Source organism: Hippoglossus stenolepis, chromosome 3 (assembly GCF_022539355.2).
Source record: "Hippoglossus stenolepis isolate QCI-W04-F060 chromosome 3, HSTE1.2, whole genome shotgun sequence".
NCBI classification, from domain to species: Eukaryota; Metazoa; Chordata; class Actinopteri; order Pleuronectiformes; family Pleuronectidae; genus Hippoglossus; species Hippoglossus stenolepis.
Window position 1 is genome coordinate 23636606 of NC_061485.1, and position 5870 is coordinate 23642475.

General features: G+C 38.3%; 1 long non-coding RNA gene across 1 annotated transcript; it reads right to left on the bottom strand.

Annotated features, from left to right (window-relative positions):
* Window positions 1-394: 394 nt before the first annotated feature.
* LOC118103412 lies at window positions 395-5661 on the bottom strand. Its single transcript, XR_004694875.1, has 3 exons — window positions 5542-5661; window positions 4102-4200; window positions 395-1191 (listed from the first exon to the last, which is right to left on the bottom strand). It is a non-coding gene; the product is annotated as an uncharacterized LOC118103412 (long non-coding RNA).
* Between the last annotated feature and the right edge of the window lie 209 nt (window positions 5662-5870).

Here is a 5870-nt window from a genome sequence, read left to right on the forward strand (position 1 = left end):
AAAACTCTGTACACCTGCATCCACCAAGGGTCTAACTGTTGGTCCCCTACTCCCTGCTGGGCACAGAGGGAAACACACACATTATGTCGTATGATTGTTTGTAAATAAAGTTGAGAAAAAGTCATAATTATACAAACAGCCCAGTTCTTGCATCAACTCAAAATGTGAAAATAGTTAAATGAATCTGATCATCTGTCTGAAATGGTAACAGATTAACACGGAGGATTGGATGTACTGTGTCAGTATTTATTGGGATAATTATACAATTAATTATACATCCAGCTTTTTAAGCTGTAAAACCCATATGCAACGCTTGTACTCCATCCTGTGATCATTAAACATAGAAGGTAGAAAATAAAATTCTGTTAATTACTGAGTATTTATTGTTGGGGTTTATCAAGTGAAATATGTCCCATAATAAATTTGTCAGTCCAATATCTACACACATAGGTGTCACATCAGTTTTCAATAATATTCATTAATGTTTCCATATTTCACTTTTATAATTCTACAAATGAAATGGTTGCAGATTAGATTTTGATGTTGTTAATCGTTCCTTTATGCAGCGCAGTGAATTGAATGAAAAGAAAGAGCTCCTAAACAAAGACACCAAAACTAAAGCAGGGTCGGCTTGAATATTTATTAGTGTAGAATGTTTTTTTCAATTGCGTGTGGTGGAGAACGGTGCTTGGGTTTTGAATTAGAGCAATGCATAGTGTCAAAGGAACTATTTTACAATAGGGATTTTCCCATTTTAATCAAGATCCACTCTGTTGCTTTCCTCCCGACACATTCATTAACACTTGTTATAATAACCCGGCACTGACCTCAGTGTCTAAGCATTAAATCCAAGTCCTGTTATGCAAATCACAGAATAATTCTATCACTTCCTCACACAATAAAAAACACAGAGTCCGGATCCGCAGTCTAAACTACTAGAACTCCGCTGCTTTGTGTCTCTTGTGTTTCCGTCACAATTCTTGTTAGAGAAAGAGAGAGCGAGCGCGTTGGAGAACCTCTGCAGGTGGCGAAGCTGTTTGGGGGTGATGAGCGATGGTGTGTCTCATGCCCATCTTTAATTCAGACGTCTCATGCTTCTGTGGTGCCGGGAAAACAAGAGACTTAAGATAGAAGATTGATGCTTGAGTGGGAGGCATACGCAGCCTGTGTGAGTCACACAGCTGGGGCATCCTGCAACAAAATAAGCGGTGGATTCGCAGTTCATATGTCACGCCACATCTATTGACTGGTCTGTCTGGTTATGTTGCTTTATTCATAAATCACATCAGGTCTCGTCTTTTCATGTGTTTTGTTGCATTGAATTATCGCTGAGATGTTAACAGAAAAAATTCAGCTGGAGGGAAGATTTGGAAATTTGAGTGAATGATGCTTTCACTATGGAGTAAAACAAAGCCAGATAAACCCAGCGCCCCGGGGACAATAATGAGGTGTGGGCCCTCACACACACACACACACACACATGCAAACACACGCATGCAGATTTTCTTTCTCACTTTACTAACTTTCTCTCTCTCTCTCTCTCACACACACACACACAGACACACACACAAACATACTCTCTCACTCACTTTTACTCACTTTCTCTCTCTGACATGAAGACACACACAAACACACTCTCTCACTCACTTTTACTCACTTTCTCTCTCTCTCTCACACAGACATATGCAATCACACCCACACACTCTCACGCGCACACGCACACACTGACACAGACATAGACTCACACACACTCTCTCTCTCTCTCTCTCTCTCTCTCTCTCTCTCTCTCTCTCTCTCTCTCTCTCTCTCTCTCTCTCTCTCTCCCCCCTCACTCACACACACACACACACACACACAAACACACTCAGTCACACGCACTTTAAAATGGGAGCCTCAGAGACTAACCAGTGCTCCTATGCTGCAGTAATATGGTTCTGCTGTGTCTTGTCGTTTGCGGCATTTCGACTGAAGAGAAAATTATTTAAGAATATGAACCTTAACAAAATAACAAATGTTTTTTTTTATATTACACAGTGCCTATTTACGAATCAGAGCCTGGAGTTGGATTAATAATACAACGTCCTTGTGAAGGCCTTTATCATTTAATTTCTAAAGTGTCTGAGTGGTGCACATTCAAATATACAGTCGAGAGCGGATTCGTTTTATTCTTCAGGCTCAAAGTCTCAGTGAATTCAATAAATAATGGACAGTTTGGACACTACATTAAAGTGCAGATTCTCTGCTTTAAGGTAAGGAGGTTTAAACTTTGAAGCTGTGAATGTAATTATAAAAGACTAAAGACCTAAAGCTCCACTTTCACCCACTAGAGACCAAGTAAATTAATTACACAACAAAAATATGACCATGTTGGACAAATTGAACAATACATTGACAGGTATACAAACCTTATTAGTGACATGGGAGAGAAAACTAATGACTGATGTTCTAAAATACATGTTTGCTCTTTTATTACTAAATTCATGCTTTTTTAATTAATAATATTTGTTGATGAATTATTACTTTCTTAGTGTATTTTCTTCTTCTTCAGACATATTAAGGTAAAGTAAGGTTTTTCAGATGCCCAGTCAGGTGAACAGCATGTGTTTGACTTTTCAACTTAAGAAATGTTTATTTAATAAATCAATGAATTTGAAAACGATAAAATAATGTGTATTTTTAATGTTTTCATATATTTAAACATACATTGTTGATCCTGAGTATTTGAGAAATGACACAACCATATTAATTCCCAGAAATGAAATCATCACATTTTGTCTAGAACAGAGTTTCTTTTCCTTTTTGGAAAGTGTTATATAAATGTTGGTTTTTTTAAACAAAAAACTCCAATTAACATTCTAATTACATTCTTAATACGAATTTATTTACTGACAAAACAGTTGGTAAAGTATTTTCAATATTAATAAAGTCAATGTCCGCGATGCATGATGTCAAATATCGTGGATAGATGATAAATTGCAATTTCCTCCCATAATAATATCAATACTTGTACTACTCCTTAGTTGTTACTTGATGTCAGTAAATTCCATTTGCCTGCAAGGGTCTAGAGAAGGACTAGCAAGTACTCCTGACCAGCTCCGCATTTCTGACTGCGTGTCGGCCATCTTGGTTTCTTAATTTGTGTTGCACTAGCAGCAGGTGGACAGTGGGTGGCAGTGTATGGGATGAGTGCACTGTAGTGGTTGATGTGCAATTATACATCGCCAATCATGCACAAGAAAACAGCTTTTGAAAACCTGTCCACTGTAGTGAAAGGGTTAATAGTCATTTTGAAATATGTTTAAGGGATGTCAAAGAAAATACATCTTTAAAGGTCATAGTTGAAAGTATATCTACTGTATGTATCTGTGTCCAACACAAAGCTTTGTTTAATCCAAACAGCTCATCCATAATAGATTCAGGACTGTCCCTGTTCTGAAAACTTTCACTATTTATTTTGCATTTCCTTGAAAAATGGGTCCATATACATGACTGACTGATAGCAGCTTAAGCTGTCAAAAGCTTTAGCTTTAAACCATAATTAGAGCTAGAACCTGAATATTATGGTTTTAATTCAACATTTGCAGCCAACCAATACCAAAAGTTGTAGCCTACCATTAACAATCTCTGTGCTCCCAGTATAGCTCAAAGAAGCCACAACAATCTGTAACACACGTCCTCGCTTTTACAGTCATTTTAAAAGCACAAATCCTAGTTCAAGCATACAAATAAAAAAGCTGCTCCTGATACCTGCCTGGTTCTGTAAGATTACCACAAACCTCAAATCCATCCTAAGGACTGTGCTTGAAGAAGGTTTGAAGAATCATTTAATTCAAAATTGTTTATAGTTTGGAAAGAGAAATGTGCCCAGTAAAGTGAAAGGCTTTTCACTGTGAGATGATTTGCACTGAAAGTCGACATTTTGACCATGTGGTGGTGAAGGAGAGAATCGGGGTGTCACCAAAAACAACTAGGAATCACCCGAAGGGGACTTTGACCATTCATTTAAATTTACCATTCTTAGATAAATAAACCAATAAAACTCTTAAATCTGAAGCATCTAGTGTTCAGTGTCTTGTTTAAGTTCAGTAAGAGGAAACTCACAGAGAAGGTGTTACAGTTTCTTGTATTCAGGTCTTGCAGGGGCACTTCAGGGGAGACGGGTGGTCATCATCCAGCAGTCCAACAGCCTCCGACATCATCCTGCAGAGGACAGAGGGAATTGTGAGACAGGTAAATGGACTGAGACTACAGGAGCTTTGAATGAATTTCCCCATGTTCCTCCAGAGAGAGTACACCTCAAAGTATTAAAGGAGCCACATAAGAAACACACATGAGAACAGAAGGACGCCTCTAATCTTTTGTCGAAACTCATTATTGTCACTGTCACATCTGGAAATCACATATATTCAAATTTCTCTCATGAATAAATTCAGCTTGTTACCAATTGCACCTTTAAGAAAATTGTGAAATTGAATTACAGCAAAACTAAAAAGAACAGTCTGTGTAGTGGTGTCCATGATGTCTCTTACTTTGGTTATTCAGTTCAAGATAAAGGCCTTCATAAAAAGGATAGCTTAAATATCCAGCTGTGAATTCTTCATGGAAAAACTTGATGTATTCATTATTAACTTATACTGAATGTTTCAGATAAAAATGAAAAACCTAATTAAGTGCTAATCATAACCTGCGATAAACAGTATTCTGCAGTTGATAGTAAACAGAGGTGGAAATTGTTGAATCATGTCAGAACTGTTTTGCGTTTCTGTTATTTTCTCTCATAACAGAGATATTATTATAATTCCATTTCTAATCGGACTATAAATATAACTATAGTGGATACAGTTATATCATTATATACAATACATTCCTATGTGAAAACCTCAGCAGGTATGGTTCAGTTATAGGGAATAACCATAGTCAGTGTGTGTGTGTGTGTGTGTGTGTGTGTGTGTGTGTGTGTGTGTGTGTGTGTGTGTGTGTGTGTGTGTGTGTGTGTGTGTGTGTGTGTGTGTGTGTGTGTGTGTGTGCGGGTGCATGTCTATTTATAGTTATAAGGGCCAATTTTGGTTCAATACCATCATTGTGAGGACATTTTGGCTGGTCCACACAACTTCAATTTTTTTTTTAGGGTTAGGAATTGGTTTTAGGGTTAGAATTAGGTTAGAGTTAGGTTTAAGCATCTAGTTGTGAGGGTTGAGGTTAGGGTTAGGGGCTAGGGAATGCATTATGTCAATGAGTTTCCTCACAACTATAGAGAGACGTGCATGTGTGTGTGTGTGTGTGTTTGTGTGTGCGCGCGCAACACTCCCTCATCACATTCCATATGTTCAGATCGGACAACAATTGTTTGCTCTTACTTGGCTCTTACCATCGCAATCCAACATTCACTGCCAAACTAATTTACTCCTGCCGCCAGCACTCTTCATAGTTGCCTTGGAAACAAAACTTGTGGTAGCTTTTCTGTTTAGTGAAAGTGAAGTAATTGATGCATTATATGCTAATCAGAAATAACAGTGTGGGTAGGACGGTGTGGATGCTCACCCAGTTGGCATACCAAGCAGATGCAGATGAGTGTAAAGCTGTCTGTTTCCTGGGCAGACATTTAATGATGAATGCCAGGCGCAGCTCTGCTGATGGAACCGTCTGCTTCCTGCTCAGCAGACCAGCAAAGACACAGTCAATGGAATATTAAAATCATTATATCTGCGAATGAAAAAAAAAAATATGAGAGCACTCTGGAGGCGGGAAATGGTGCCGCGATGGTGCTGGCGTGATTGTTCAAAAGAAACCATTTCTCCAGGCTGGAGATTCTCCGACGCCGCTGTGGCCATCACTGATATTCCCAGAGCAGATAAAACATCTCTCTTTAT